The sequence below is a fragment of the Malania oleifera genome, chromosome 7, assembly GCF_029873635.1.
Source record: "Malania oleifera isolate guangnan ecotype guangnan chromosome 7, ASM2987363v1, whole genome shotgun sequence".
In the NCBI taxonomy this organism is placed as follows: domain Eukaryota; kingdom Viridiplantae; phylum Streptophyta; class Magnoliopsida; order Santalales; family Ximeniaceae; genus Malania; species Malania oleifera.
The window spans coordinates 103,315,701-103,333,259 of NC_080423.1; the positions used below are offsets into that span (position 1 = coordinate 103,315,701).

Consider the following 17,559-nt stretch of genomic DNA (forward strand, 5'->3'; position numbering starts at 1 on the left):
TTATTAATAGAATGGTACTGTCGCACTTCGAACCCGATGGGGGTCTAGGGCATGACTTTCTTTAAATACGAAATAAATCTAGACATCGGAAATAAATAAAATCTCGAATATTTTTATACCAAAGTACTAATTAATTGTGTTACAAAAATATCTCCAATAACAAAATTGACATTCTCAAAAATTCCAAAATATAAAAACATCTCCAACTAAAACTATACTAGTATTTATTCTAATTTACTTTCTCTAATCTCACCCACGTGTTTGTTATGCCTGACTCCGGTATGCTCCTCAAAACTATCTGTAAAGTGAGAAAATAATTGGGTGAGACGACACTCAATAAATAAGTAAGATTATTATTAGTGTGTAATTTAAGATGATTTTTACTATACCAAAATTTATTTAATAATTAATATTTAATATTGTAACCATTAAAAACTACATTTGAACAACTATAACACATTTATAAATTATTTTCATTTAAATACCCATATATATATATACTTTCCTTTATATCTTTCCTGTAAATCATTACTTAGGTATTCTAAAAGGGACTTTGTTCATATATATATGTGCATACTTTCCTTTATGTTTTTCCTTCAAATTATCATTTAAGCCTACTAAATGTGATAATGTTCACATAAATATATAAATATGTATAAAAATAAAAATTTAAAAATAAAAAACTCATTTTGGCATATTAACTATAAGTAATGTTTACTCTTATGATTGGGTTATGGGGTTTGAAGACTAAACTTAGCTGACTGATTGATCAAACTAAATCAAACTGTAACTTTAATTGTAAGTGAGATTTTTCCTATTAAATTATAATCCGAAACTAGATGTATACTCAAGAGAAATCCATTATTTTATAAAATGTAGTAACCGGAAAAAATATATATATATAATAATAATAATAATAATAATAATAATAATAAAATAATAAAATAAAATTAATTAATTAAATTAATAAGTAAAATGAACAGTATGATAAGGAACAAATATATATATATATATAAATATTAAAGCATGTATATATATATATATATATATATATATGTGTGTGTGTGTGTGTGTATATATATATATATATATAAAAGGTATGAAAGTTTCTTAAAGAAGCTTTACTTTACTTTACTTTACTTAAGGTTTATTATATATATATATATATATTATTAAATTAACACAAGCTTCTTTAAGAAGCTTTGAAGGTAAAATCCAAATTTAATTGGATTTTTGGTGGATGTGAGTTCATTCTCTCTCTCTCTCTCTCTCTCTCTCTCTCTCTCTCTCTCTCTCTCTCTCTCTCTCCTACGACTCTCTCTCTTCGATTCCGGGTTAGTTTTACGCCGGATCGACAAACCGAAACCACCACGACGCTCCTGGCGAAGTTCTCTACAAGTCTGCCGGAACGGATCGTCAGGAAAACGAAGTTGGATTTCATCCCAAATCCAAGGTAAGACTTTATATTCAATATTTGGATTTTTGACAGTTGAAGAAAGTAATATACGCGTAAAAATACTGAACTTTAATATTGGAAATTTTCAGTTCCAGGGTATTGATTGAGAACGTTGGGAATCATCCCTAAGTTAAGGTAAGACTTTTTAAGTCGAATTTGATTTAGTGGTAGTTATAGAAAATATTGTACGTACGAAAATACTAAACTTTAATTCTGCGAGTTTTCATTTTCAGGGTATTGAGTTGAGAACCTTGTGGGTACGGGAAAGATTTTCTTAGGGGCTTTTCAGGAATCAGGTAAGGGGATAAACTAAGTTAGTTTTGTTTTGAGAAAATGTATGTATATATATATAGCATCTGGTTTCAGGAAAAATAAATATATTTATATATATGATTTATATTTGGAAAATACTGTTTAAATGATGATATGTTAAATACGTAGAAAATTTGTTTAGTGTGGCATGAGTATAAAAATGTTGTGAAATACTGTTTTTTTCTGGGAATGAGGACGATATGGATTTCTATGATGGAAAACCGGCGTACGGGCCGAGATATTTTTATATGTATATGTGATTTGCCGGCGTATGGGCCGTGCTATGTGGATGAGATTTGCCGGCGTATGGGCCGTGCTATGTGATTTGCCAGCATACGGGCTGTGCTATGTGATTTGCCGGCGTACGGGCCGTGCTATGTGGTTTGCCAGCGTACGGGCTGTGCTATGTGATTTGCCGGCGTACGGGCCGTGCTATGTTAAAATGTGTAATACCGGCGTACGGGCCGATGATTTTCATGATACATGTATATATGTGAAATGATATGATTGATGTGAAAATAATTGATATGAGATATTTATGTATCACGGTTTTAGTATGTGTATATGATATCAGAACCTGGTTGGCTTGGTCTAGGCTAGCACTTGCACGGTACCGTTGCTATGTGTCCATGGTCTTCGTGATCATGATATCTGTGTTAACGCCGCTGTACGGAGTGGTGTGAGATTTGATGGTCGATGTGGTTATTTTCAAGAAGTGTGCTGTTATCGCCCCTGGTGTACGGACCAGTCTGGGTAGACCCATCGGACCTACAGACTACTGTTTGACTTGGCAGTGGTCGGCCAACCATTGTCAGGTCCCGCCTTCGGGCCACACAACCCAGTCATGTGGGGGTAATACATGACAACAGCCAGCTAACCTACCAGGATTGTTTTATGTTATTATTAGTGTATGAGATGAGATATGTTTATGAAAATGCAGTATATTCTGCTATGTGTTGATATGCATATGTTTTCCCATATTTGATAAACAGTATTGAATATGTTATGTATGGTATATGTAGAACACAGAATACTCATGTTGCCACACACTGGTATTAGTTTATTTCCCTTACTGAGAGGTGTCTCACCCCTAAATCTTATACATTTTTCAGGAGCCCCTGATAGGAGAGCGGGAAAAGCCCCGCTGATCTAGATCAGTTGTTTGCCCTCTTTGGAAGGGTAAGTTTTTGGTAGGGACAGTTAGGTTTTGTGGGAGATTGTCCCTAAATTTCATTTTTGAGATGTATATACTGTGAGATAGTAATTGTAGTGACTCTGGTATGTGTTATGCACAATATGATGAGATGTATATGATTTTATACTTTCTGCTGTGTAAGCTTCTGCTGTATGTTTTGTTATATCCCTGGTGCCCACGGGCTCAGGTGGATTGTGACCTGCTGAGCTGGGATGTATAATGTGATGATAATTTATTTATAAAAAAAAAAAAATATGTGAAAAATAGATTCGAGGGTATAGTTAGAATGAGTTTTGTGATATGAGGCAGATTCACGAATACTAATTGAAAAATATATTTTCTTAACCCATCTCAAATACCACTCCACTTGACCAAAATTCACCCCAAATCCACACCAAATATAAATAAATAAATAAACAAATATATATATATATATATATATTTATATTATGCATGTATGCCATATATGTGTGGAGTTTTTTACCAAAATATAAAAATAAAAAATAAAAAAGCATAAATATGAAGGAAATTGAGAAAATATACATAAATATACCCAACCGACTTTTGAAAAAGTCGGTTGGCTTTAAAAAAAAAAAAATCAGCCGCAATTTTTGACTGCCATAGAAAAAATAAAAAAATTGAGAACCGACTTTTCAAAAATCGGTTCTTGACTCCCCACCCCCCCACGTTGTCCCGCTCCCTTCCCCTAAATCAAATCCCCTCCCCCCCTTGGTTCTGCCCCTGTCTCCCCCATTGAAAGTGGGAATCATAAATTTTTTTAATTTAAATAATAATAAATATATATTATTTTTTAAATTTTAATATTTAAATAAAAAGTTACAAATAAAAAATATATTTTTAAGCGTCATTTAATACAAAAATATTTTTTACATTTTATTTATTTTTCAAATGAATTAAAAAAGAAAATTTTTTAATTTCAAAAAATTATATAAAAATAAATACAATAACAAAAAATTTTGAAATAATTTATTTTTTGGAATATTAGGACAAAAAATGACATTTTAATTCCTAATTACATAAAAAATTTATTTAATATATAATTAAGAATGAAAATTTTATTTAACATATTATTTTATGTATATTTTTATATAGGAAAATTTTAAATTTTAATATTTCTTACCTAACCGACTTTTTAAAAGTCGGTTTGGATTAAAAAAACAAAATAAAAAAAACTTGCACAAAAATCTAGGCACAAAAAAGATTTAGAATGAAACAATGGAATGGAAGAAAAATGCAATGAAATAAAAAAATTATAACACGTGTTCTCCCATCACCGATGTGTCCAACCTGTGCCGCCCACGCATCGCAACAGGATAAAAAATCAGGCATCCCACATTCCGGTTTTCGGAGTAGAGTGGAGTGGGTGCTTCACCTTGACCCAATTCACGAAATCTCTGCTTCGGTACAAGTAGGTCATTCCCCGGTGCTTCTTTCGGTTGCCGACAACCATTCTCCAGTGCTCATCTCGCCCGATTCAGCTCCTGGTCAGGTCACAGAACGCACTCGTGTTCATGTTTGTGGTGGAAACCACAAAGGGGTTGTCGTTGGGTTTGATCCATTCACGGAGATACGGGTCCGATAGGTTAGCGGGTACGGTGTAGTTCTGGACTTGCCTATTCTAGGGGTCGAGTCTGGTGTAGAGGAAGACGAGTTTGTTGCCCGAGAGGATGGTGGCAAATTCGGACCAGCACTCGTAGATGGTTGGGTCAAGGGCGACTCAGTTGATGAGGTCCTTAGAGATGGAGTGAGCCCAAATGATGTTGCCCCGTACAGCTCCCTTCGGGTTGTACTGGTATAAGAGATGATAAATTCCATTGTAGTGCATTGGTCCTATTTGATTCAAAAGAAAAGTAGAATAGTGGGGAAAGGAAAGATTAATTAAAATTAGAGACAAATTTTCTATTTTGGGGAAAAAATGGAAGTTAGTTTTTTTAAATAAATTTTTTTATGCAATTAAGAACTAAGATGTCCTTTTTGTCTTATTATTCTCAAAAGTAAATTATTTCAATTTTTTTTGTTATTGTATTCATTTTTATATAATATTTTGAAATTAAAAAATTAATTGACTTTTTTTAATTCATTTGAAAAATAAATAAAAAGTAGAAAATATTTTTTATATTAAATGACACTTAAAAATATTTTTTTTATTTACAAATTTTTATTTAAATCTTAAATTTTGGAAAATAATATATATTTTATTATTATTTAAATTAAAAATAATATATATTTTATTATTTGATTTTGGGTGGGGGGTTGGGATTTAGTTTTTGGGGGGGTGACTTTTGAAAAGTCGACTCTCATTTTTTTTATTTTTTTTTATTTTGGCAGTCAAGAATTGCGGCTGATTTTTTTTTTAAAGCCCAAACCGACTTTTGGAAAGTTGGTTGGATACATTTGTATAAGTTTTCCAATTTCCATCATATTTGTGTTTTTTGATTTTTTTTTAATATTTTGTTAAAAAAACTCTATATGTGTGTATACACGAACATATTATTTTCATCTAATTATTCATAGCTTTTACATGTTTTTTTTTAAATTTTTAATTTTTAATTTATTTATATTATTCTACAACAAAGGTTATATTATTTATAATTATATTTAAAATATGATAAGTTATTTTATTTTTATTATATAAAGACATAAATTGCTTTATTTAAATATTTCATATTCTTATAATTGGTAGGACAGATTTATATCTTCGGTGAGAGGAGGACCAATTGGGTGTAACGACCCCAAAATAATATGCATAAATGTGTAAAAAAAATTAAATTAAATTAATAATTAATAATATTAATTATTAATTAAATATTATATTAATGTAATATTATAGTATTATAATATAATATATTAATATATATATATATATATATATATATAAGTTCATCATGAAGTTGTCTCAGCTTCAGGAATTAGGTTCCTAAGACCCCCCACCATCTCTCTCTCCTCAAACTCCCACTCTCTCTCTTCTCAATTTTTCGGCGAACTCTGTGCCGATTGAAGAACGAAAAATATCCCTGAATTCCAATTTCAACCACCAACATTTTAATCGGGGAGATTTCGTGGTATGAGCGTCGTAGACACCATTCCTGGGATAAGGAAAGGGGAATAGATTATGTAAAATATTTTCAGGAATTTAATCTATTAAATTATAAAATGTGGTCACAAAAATTATTTATATGTTTTTCTAGATATTCTGATATATGGAAATGGGGTTTCTGGATTATAATTGTTATAAGTATATTTTTAGTAAAATGAGTATATCGAGTTGATTAAACCCTAGAGGATGATGATCCATTTTATTTTTAGTAAAATGTATGTACTTTCCTTGCAGTTATTAAATTATGATTTATTACTCAAATGGTGTGGCATGAGTATATATAATATATACACTGATTGTAGAAAATGTTTTAAAAAATTTTGGAATTATGATATGAGTATAAATAACTGTGTTAAGTACAGATGGTTGTGTGCAAATTTTATATGACTATGTGTCGAGATATGATATGATATGATTTTACACAGAATAAATTGTGAATACGACACATTTATACAGTATTATGAAAATGAAATTATGTTACAGTTATATTATATGAAATATATATGGCAGAAGAACCCTGATGGACTGGTTCAGATTAAGAGCACGGTATCATAGCTATGATGATAGTCAGTGCAACCACAATACTTGGGGAGAGTGTTGGTAATGAAAGTCGATTGGGCCTGTGAAGAGATGTTGACCGCCCCTAGATCTGGACCAGGCTGCGGTAGGCTAATCGTATTACAGACACGTTAAATTTGACTTAGCCTAGTGTTAGGCCAACCATGGCTAAGTCTTGCCTTCGGGCCGCACAACCCGGTCATGGGGGGTTATTACATGACAAGATGTATGAATGTCCCAGGGGAAGTTTCCATGTATGTGTACATATATATATTTATGATGATTTACGTACACAGAGAAATTATTAAATCAAAGTATGTTTTGAGAAAACTACGTTTCCTTAGATATATGTGTGTGAGTTCAGCTTTACTTGATTTATCATTAAAAAATTAATTGTATAAAGGATATGTTTATGATATATTAAAAACTCATGTTGCCACACACTAATAATAATCTATTCCTTCTTACTGAGAGGTGTCTCGCCCTATGATTATATAACATTTTTCAAATGCCATGAGAAAATTAGCCGAAGTAAGAGTAGCGTAGTGGAAGCGTGGGTGGGATAGAAGGTTCTATTTAGAATATATATTTAATTAAATTATGTTTTTAATGTATTTAGACTATTCTTTTAGAGATATGTAAATTTTGATCTTGGAAATGATATTGTTGTTGTATTGGGATTATTTGGTATTCTGGTAATTATTATGGAAGTCTTCCGCTGTATGAAATATTCAGGTCATTTTAGGTGGTATCGGACAAATTTTAAATGAAATCTTTTGAGTTGTCACAGTTGGTATCAGAGCTTAGGATACAGATTTTGTAGACTCTAAGAATGATTATTACCAGAGTATAGGTATGAAATATGATAAGGATAGAAATGGGTTGGCAAGGTATCGTAGGAGCGATCAGATATAGGATGCCTAGCTAAGTAAAGTACAACAAGAAAATTGGATTTTTAGAGTTTTGTTTCGCAGTCGAAAGCAGAAATTCATCGAGAGTTTTCGGTGATTTTTTTGGAACAGTCAACGATTCCAAAAAAGTCACGGCAAACCATTGACTTTTTTCTTTCAGAATGTTGCACTATGATCTTTTCCTTGGGTAAATAGTCACTATGCAAGGAATGAGCTATTGTAACGCCCCGAACTTGAAAACCCGGTCCGATGCGTTATACCTGAATAATCGTGATTCGTGGCTCCCTGAACTCGCCTTGTGGGACCCGGGTGCCACGTAATCCATTTTTTCCTGTACTCGTCATTCTATTATCATTTACGTAGCAAAAAACATAACTACAATGCTCAACCAATTATACCAAAGTTTTTCTACATCTATTGTAACGACCTGCCTATTTTACCGTAATCATTTTTTTCCATAATAACATTTAATATAATACTCCTAATATCTTGTTCAACTGATAACACATAATCAATCTGGACACATGGGTACTAGGGATATACCTAAAATACATCTATGATACCTAAGCAGCGGTAAACGTAAAAATCATAAACATATCAAATCATCCAACCAACACAATACCATGGTTTTACTACAACTATTATATACATACACATATCCCGAAATAACCAAAAAGTGCCCTAGGGTCACAACCCAAAAATCTATCAGACTCTAGCATAACAATTTACCCTTCTAACAAGGTAGGACAGTCAACCTCTAACGTTGCAGAGCTCTATCAGCTCTTCTATCTGAAGCTCCTGAAATGTTTATATAGCTAGGGTGAGACACCTCTTAATAAGGGAAATAAACTAACATCGATGTGTGGCAACATGAGTATTTTCGTGTTATATATATATATAACAGTACATAAAACATATTTGACAAAACCGTTAGTATCATATTTGGATAAAACATAATTTATAATAACATGGAATAACATACTGAGTTTCTATACATGAAATCATCATATATAATTGTACATGAAATAACACCCTAAATGGATAGTTGGTTGGTGTCATATCTTACTCCCACATGACTAGATTGTGCGGCCTAAAGGCAGGACCTAGTAATGGTTGCCCGACCACGCTAGATCAACATAAGTCTGTAAGTACGATGGGTATCCCCTCCTAGTTCGGATGCCAGAGGGATGCCTGCACTACTATAAAACCACATCGACTGCCGATCTCCCACTGCCCCTTACGACAAGTGGTAGCACTAACATATACACGATCGTGATCATATAGCTATGGTACCGTGCTTCGTGAAAGCCTAAACCAAGCCATCCGGGTTCTAATAACATATAGTAAATCTCAAATATGATACATAGCTGTTTCATAATAATATTTGTCTAAATAACATTCTTATGAATTTTTGCATATCATAATGTATAAATCACGGCCCTTACGTCAGCATAGTATAACATGAAAACCACGGCCCTTACATCGGCATAGCATATCATAAAACTCACGGCTCCTACGCTGGCATGTCATATTAAACCACGACCCTTACGCCAGCATATCATATCATGAAAAATCATGGTCCTTACGTCGGCATATATTTAAACATACATAGTTTGAAATCTCTGTACTATTTCAATATCATACTTTAAACATAGTTCCCGTATTGTTTTTAATACCTTCCTGAAAACAGTAATAACATGTTGATTCTGAAAACATAATATTTTGATATTACGTAAACTCATATAATTTCATACTCTTGTCAAACAAAAGTGAATATTGTTTTATTCATAAAATCTGTACAAAATCATATTTCTTGCTGAACTGTATTAAAATCATATTCCTGTTAACATCAGTATTTCCAAACTTAGTTCTATAACATACATAATTTCCTTGAAAATAAAGGCTGAATATTAATAAATAATTTCATGGAAATACTAACTTAGTTTATCCCCTTACATTACTTATAAAAAAGCCCACAAATTATTCCAAAATCACACTTGTGTGTTCCCCAGTTCAACACCCAGAAATTTGCATCCCCCCCCAAACAAAACTTCAGCATAAACCCATCTAATACCTTTCTCAATCCAAAAATACCAAATACCTTAACAAATATTAAAATAATCAACTTACCCAAATTTTGGGATGGTTCCCAAGTTAGCCTAACCAACAAATCACTCCAGTAGATTTGCAAAGAATCTTCCCAGGAGTAACGTGGCGGCTTCGGATCGTCGAACCGGTGAAAAACGAGATCGGATTTCTAGAGGGAAGAGGGAGAGAGAGAGAGAGAGAGAGAGATTCTGTAAATTTTTCGCAACAAAAATGGGTTTTTGAGCTTATATAGAAAGCTTGTCCACATGGCCTCGTCGACGAGTCACATTTCCTCGTCGACAAGTCAATGAAGGGAGCTCGTCAATGAACACCTTCTCCTCGTCGATGAGTTTCAAGGTCCAGAAACAGTCCTTTTGGTAACTTCTTGTCGACGAGACGCATGTCCCCGTCAATGAGCCCAAGAACCCTGCTCGTCGACGAGCACTTCTTCACTCATCGACGAGACCCTGCTAAAATTCTTTAAGAAAATTCCTTTTTCTCTCGTTCTCTTATTATTTAATTTTTATAATTCTTCGAGTCTCTACATCTATCTACATTCCATAATAAACCATTCATCAACCTGCATTCACATATATACACATCTCCAACATCTAGTATTCACAACCATCCATAAACCTAGTTTAATCAGTTGAACCCCAAATAAACTACTATTTCTACATTTTGTAAACCTATAAACCTCAAATAATCCTTTAAAAACCCAAAACTAAGAATATTAACCCTTACCTCAACTTAGGAGCATTTCCTAAAAAGCCTAGTTTAGAAATCTGCTCTGCTAGATGTGTAGAGAATCTTCCTTAGAACACCGTAGCGGTCTCCATTTTTCGATTTGAGCTGAATCTGGGCCAAATTCGAAGAGAGAAGGGAGAGGAAATGTTTTAGAGAGAAAAAGAATGAAGGAATATGGTTTCCTTCGCCAAGAAGCTTTCCCAAATCCTTTTATACTCGAAGTTGCCACGTGACCTCGTCAACGAGAAGACATGATTCGTCGATGAGTCACAGAAGGAACTTCCTCGATGAGAGGATGCATTCGTCGACGAAATTTAACATTCGAAATTCACTCATTCAGGTTCTCTTCGTCGATGAGGGGCTGAACTTCGTCGACGATTCTATGTAAACTACTCGTTGACGAGGACAAGATAATCGTCAACAAGTTCAGCTGTTTTTTTTTCCAAAAAATTTCCTTTTTCCCTTTATATTTTATTTATCCACTCCATTTATTATTTTCCTAATTATTTAATCATTATAATTTTTCGGGCCATTACATTCTCCCCTCCTTTAGAAAATTTTGCCCTCTAAATTTCATTAATCAATCATTTTTACATTCCACTAGATTACGTACCATTTCATAATATCATTAGATAAACTTTTACATCATCTATAACTAAGTAAAATCATCATATCAACTTCAAAATTATCCATAACTGAATTAAATCATTATTATCTTAATCATAAACTCATACTTGCGCCTCTGACATTATCTGGCTCAGACTGAATCAACGAGTAAACTCATACTGGACCACCTCTTCCTAGTGGTACTTGTTATTTCCCTCGGTCTTGGTTCGAGTGTTTTGATATTTTGAGGTTGTATATGAATATAGTATCACTGTGGATTATAGTTGGCTCTGGTATTTATATTTTATGGTTATGAATTTGTGATTTTACATTTACTACTGCCTAGGTTCCGTTGTGTATGACAGGTGTCCTCGTTACCCACGGAATTATGTTTTAATTATTAATTATGTTTTAATATATGATAATATGAGCAAGTCGTTACAGCCGTCCCCTTTACTATTTCCATTTTCCTTTCTCTTTATTATTTAAATGCCTTTATTCCTCGAGTCATTACATTGGTCGTGTCAAAGGGTCTATAAATATCCAATTCTTTTGCTTAGTTGTTAAGAAACCTCAAACTCTCTCTCTCTCTCTCTCTCTCTCTCTCTCACACACACACACACACACACACACACACACACACACTCTCTCTCTCTCTCTCTCTCTCTCTCTCTCTCTCACACCAGCGAAACCTCTTCTTCTTTCTTCAATTCTTCGCTGTTTTTCGCTTGATTCAACGATCCGATGTTACTGTGGGGATCAGGGGAGGAATCTCTAAGTTTTTATTGGATTGGAAAGTCATTTTGAGGATTTTCGGGTTTTGACCCAAAACAGAGGTAAGGGTCCGATTTCAGTTTCGTTTCGATTTATATGTAGTAGTAAGAATTATAGTGAAGTATAGTTCTTGGATGTTTAGATTTTGGGAACTCGGTTCGTAGTTTTGGAGCCGTAGAGTTCGTATTTTGGTATTCAGGAAAAGGTAAGGGGATTCTGTTTATATCAGTTATTTTTGAGATCGGGATCGGTAAACTTGTAGTTTACGATCGTATGTATGTTTTGGTTACTTATTTGGGAAAATCTATCAGGTAAAAATGTGGGATTTCTGGGTTATAATTTTTAGAAAAATTTGGGGGTTTCGAGTATCATCTCTATTTGTTGGAGAAATCGTATGTTGTATTAAAATTGGAGTATTGAGATGACCATACCCATATTTGTATGTAAATGTTCCAGGTTTTGTAAAAATAGCTAGGGACGACTAATTATTGTACGTTGATGAGCTATGGACATGAGTTCCAAAATTGTTCCAAGTTTTGTAAATCAGCTAGGGGTGGCTAATTACCCTATGGTAAATCAGCTGGGGCGGCTAATTACCTTACGCTGACGCCATGTCTCGGCTAATTACTGTGGGCGAGAGTATTCGACTCTATATCCGAGGGTTTGAAATATCGTCTGTTCTTTCCGGCTGGTCACCGATGGGTGTGCCCTACACTGTAGTGGCAATGATATTGCTGTGAGGCTTCAGTTATCACATGTTATCGGGTGCTCCTATTGGCAACGTTATCGCTGTGAGGCTTTAGTTATCGCAGGGTGATTGGGTGCTTAGTATGACGACACTAGTCGTATGTTTGGGTATCATATGTACTGGAACTGGATTTGTGAAAAATACTGGAACTGGATTTGTGAAAAATACTAGAACTGTATTGAACTGTATTGTATTGTGTTATGTTTTACGTCGAAATAACACTCATATGCCACACACTGATATAACATATTTTCTTCCTTATTGAGAGGTGTCTCACCCCAAATATACAAATTTTTTTCAAGTCTTTCGGGTAGTCGAAACTAACATCCTAGCGTCCGGAAGCGAGGGTGTCGGTTAGCTGCATTTAGTACCTGTGTAAGTACGAGTTTTGTAATCGGGTTGTCATTGTTGGATTTTGTAGACACCCGGAGTATGTACTGTAATTTTGGGAACGTATATTTTAGTTCTGTATAGACTTTAGTATGGTATAATGTATGTATAGAAAGAACATTTTCCGCTGCGTATTTGATGAGTATGGATATGTATGTGAATGTGTATAGGGTTTACGTATACCCCACGGGGTCAGACCCTCATTCAGTATTGTATCATGTATGTTTTAATTGATACAGAGACAGGTTAGGTTACTATATTCACACCTGGGACCCATTTAAGGGTTCGGGGCATGACAATACACCCAATTTTTTAATTTAGGACCAATCTCACAGCTTAGAAACGAAATCATCTAAGGTTTACCATGGCTTTTCTGACGCCGTCGACTACTTTAGAAAAATAATACGAAATCATCGATGTATTTTTGCCTCTAAACTACAAAACAAAATCCTATATTTCTCAACACCTAACCTATCAATCTAGTATACTCATCCTAATTGATTCATATACTCTGGTATAAATCATCCCTAAGTTTGCAAAACCCAAAACCTATTGCTCTGATACCAAATTGTAATGCTTCGAACCCAAAAACCCGGTCCGATGCATTATACCTGAATATCCATGCTTCGGGGCGGCTTGGTGGGACCTGAGTGCCACTTAATCCATTTTTTTCTATACCTGTCATTCTATTATCATTTACACAATGAAAAACATAACTACAATCCTCAACCAATAATACCAGAGCTTTTCTACATCTATCTACATTCCATAATAAACCATTCATCAACATGCATTCACATATATACATATCTCTAACATCTAGTATCCTCAACCATCCATTTCTTAGAAGACTTAAAACATAAAACTTAAAACATAAATTTATATATCCTAAAAGTATCATCAAGTTTATACCTTTTTTTCCTTTCTGTAACCAAAAATGTTATAATAATCCCGAGCTCTCTAAGCTTGATCCCATGGAGGTCCTAAAAAAGATGAATTTGTATTTGAGTGAGACACATCTCAGTAAGGGAAGAAACAATATATTAAATCAGCGTGTGGCCAATATGAGATTTGTAAATAACATATGTATTCATCATTTGCAAATCATTAACATAATTTTTGAAATCATTTCCTGAGCCTGATCAAACACATGCAAAGTATTTTATCCACGAGAATACCTAAGAATTGGGGTGATTACCCACCCATACAAAGAGCACCCCTCAGCTCTAATACTTTAGGTAGCCAATGGTCACAATTGAAGCATATCAGGGTACTTACCTTACTCAGTAAGGCTCAGGTGAAAAAGTAATCTCGTACTCACACAGTTCATACAAAGGTTTACTAGCAAAGGCTCTTCAGAATAAGGAAATTTACCTGCCCATACAAGTAATTTTTTAATGATTTGAATAATAAAAATGATATTTAAATAGAGAGGAAGGGAAATGGAAACAGAAGGAGGCAGCAGACTTCAACGTTTGTCAAAGACATTGCATTTTGGGAGTAATAATTAAGGAAATTTATCAAGTCCTTGTTAACGAACACAGGGGATTCGTCGACGAGGATATAAGAGGGCCTCGTCGACGAAGCCAAGTTTCGTCAATGAGAAGATATCTAGAGAGGATTTTTGGAAGTTTGAAATTTGTCGATGAAGGTGCAGGTTTGTCGACAAACTTTCTACAGGACTCATCGACGAATCCGACTCTATAAAAAGCCTAAAACTCAGATTTAATTGTAGAAAATCAGAAATCTCTCACTCCCTCTCTCTCTCCTTTACGGTTCCTCTCTCTTCTATTTTGGGTCAGATTTTTCGTCGATTCGACGATCTGAAGCCACCACAACACTCTTGGAGAAGTTCTCACCATTTTTACCGGAGCGGATCGTTGGTGGGAGCAAGTTGAAATTCGTCCCCGAATCAAGGTAAGACCTTTTATGCCAAATTTGGTCTTACTGTAGTTATAGGAAATTATATTCATGTGAAAATACTGAAGTTTAATACTGGGAGTTTTCATTTTCAAGGTATTGATCAGGAAATCCTACGGGTGTCAGTCTAGGAATTCATAAGGGCTTTTTAGTTGTCAGGTAAGGGAATAAACTAAAGCAGTTATTTTCCATGCATATTATTATTATTTATCGGTAAATTAATTTTCAAGAAAGCATGCATGATATCTGAATATTATTGAGAAAATGTATGTTATTGGGAAAATACTGCTATTATACGGAAAATGTGATTTTAGAATGAAATGTATGGAATTATTCAACTTGTGTGGCATGAATGTTATTTTTCACGAAAAGTAATGATATGATAAATCTTACGAATAAAGCATGTTTTCAAGAGTTATGAAAAGATACAGTATATTATGATGATTTTGATAAGTACATGATAATTGATTATTTTCAGAATGATATGTATGAAATGATTTCGGCGCGAGGCCATATTTATGAAATATTCGGTGCGAGACCGTATTTATGAAATGATTTTCGACATGAGGCCGTATTTATAAAATTATGAAAAATGCTATAATATCATGTATTATATGTTATCAGAACTCGGATGTTAGTTTAGTTCAGTTTCAGGAGCTCGGTACCGTAGCTTATAGATCAGATATCTATGATCAGATTGGTGCTAACCACCCCACGAGGGGGTGGGAGATGGATAGTCATGTCGCTTTTAGTGTAGAGTGCAGACGTCTACTTGGCAGTGCAGACCAAGGTGTGGTGGGCCCATCGTACTTACAGACATTTTTGACTCGGCAGTGGTCGGTTAGCCATTGTCGGGTCCCGTCTCGGGCTGCACAACCCGTCATGGGGGTTAATACATGACACCAGCTAGCTATTCATCCTGTATATGTTTTCAGTATTAATAGCTATAATAGACGTTTTATGAGCGATATGATTTATTAGCAAATATGAAGGTATATGATTATTCAATGCGACATGATGAATGTTTACAGATATATAAAATATATTGTATATGTATAATTGCATTAAATGTTCATGTTGTCACACAGCTGTATTTAGTTTATTTTCCCTTACTGAGAAGTGTCTCACCCTCAAATTTAATTAAATTTTCAGGAGACTCTAAAGGACCGGCGGGTCGTGGCTGCCGTTGAGTTTGTAAAGTACCTTACTAGGAGGGTAAAATTTTGTACTAGGATCAGGATTATTTTGTTGTGAGATCCTAGTTGTATTTGGAATGTTATGGGAGACTGAACGTATATGTATGTTATTTTGGTGTAGGTAGACTCTGGTATTATGTTTTATGGTTGGATGGTTGTAATTTTATACTTACTGCTGCTTCAGTTTTCGCTGTTTATGACTGGTTTATCCCCATTGCCCACGGGTTGGGTTGATCATATATTTAAATATGCTTATTATTTGATAAGTTAAGCAGGTCGTTACAGTTTGGTATCAGAGCCTATGATACTAGGTTCTGTAGACTTTAGAGTGCAGCAGTAATAATATCAGAGCATAGGATAAGGGGATTTTAGGTTTGGTTTTTTAGTCTAGATGCAGGACTTCCATGGTAGTTTGTGTGATTTTCTTAGGGTGATGATTTCAGGAAAGTCATGGTAAACTATCGTCGGGTTGGGTATCTAGATTATAAGATTGAACCTTGAATTAAGATCAGAAGAGATGAATTAATAAAGAATAAATACTATATTGGTTGGGGGATATATGTATAGTGAAGGGGTTCTGAGTTAAGTTATTTGTTTTTCAGGATGGGACCTGGTGGCAGTAGTGCCCATGCTAGTGGAAATGAGGGTGTTGGATCCTCAGGCGCTGTAGGCAGTGATTCAGATGCAGTTTTGCGCTGCGTGGCACAACAAGTTATGGTAGAAATAGCCAGGGGTTTGAGATATCAGGGTAGTCCGACGATAGGCCACGGTAGCTCGATAGAGAAATCTAGTAAAATTAATCCTCCAGCTTTCTTAGGGGGAATAGATCCTGCAGTTGCTGAAAATTGGGTGCAGGAGATAGAGAAAATATTTGTTGTGCTGCAGTGTTCAAAGGAGCAGCGGGTGCTATTTGCTACCTACTGACTGACTGGAGAGGCCGAGAGATAGGGGTCAGCGGTGAGACTTTTGGAGCAGCAGATGACAGTACCTATGGAGATGACATGGGAGCAGTTTAAGGAGACATTCTTTGACAGGTATTTTCCGGCCTCATCCAGGGAAGCGAAGATTAAAGAGTTTTTGAATCTAAAGCAGGGACAGCAGACCGTACAGCAATACGTGGTGAGGTTTATCGAGTTATCCCGCTTCGCTCCGTACATCATACTAGATGAAGCAAAGAAGGTACGGCAGTTTGAGAGAGTTCCGAGTAGAGAAATTTATAAGCAGGTGTCGATACTGAAGTTGCGGGATTTTGCTGAGCTGGTGGATAGAGCCACTATAGCAGCGATTGGAGAGCGGTTAGAGGCTGAAGAAGAGATCCGCACCTTTCGGTTCCTAGCAGGAAGTCGGTCGTGGTTTGTGGAAGAGAGGTGGCTATTATAGAGATCGGAGGAAGGAGACCAAGAATCGGGGTTTCCAGGGTGTGCAACCATCTCCAGCTTGCTCGTCTTGCGGGAAGAGGCACCTGGGAGAGTGTCGTGTTGGGCGAGGTGTTTGCTACAGGTGTGGGGAGCCAGGGCATATGATGAGGGACCGTCAGACT

General features: G+C 35.0%; 1 long non-coding RNA gene across 1 annotated transcript; it reads left to right on the forward strand.

Moving 5' to 3' along the window:
* The first annotated feature begins 1,548 nt into the window (after window positions 1–1,548).
* LOC131160241 (uncharacterized) lies at window positions 1,549–2,997 on the forward strand. Its single transcript, XR_009137975.1, has 3 exons — window positions 1,549–1,591; window positions 1,690–1,752; window positions 2,881–2,997. It is a non-coding gene; the product is annotated as an uncharacterized LOC131160241 (long non-coding RNA).
* Window positions 2,998–17,559: the final 14,562 nt, after the last annotated feature.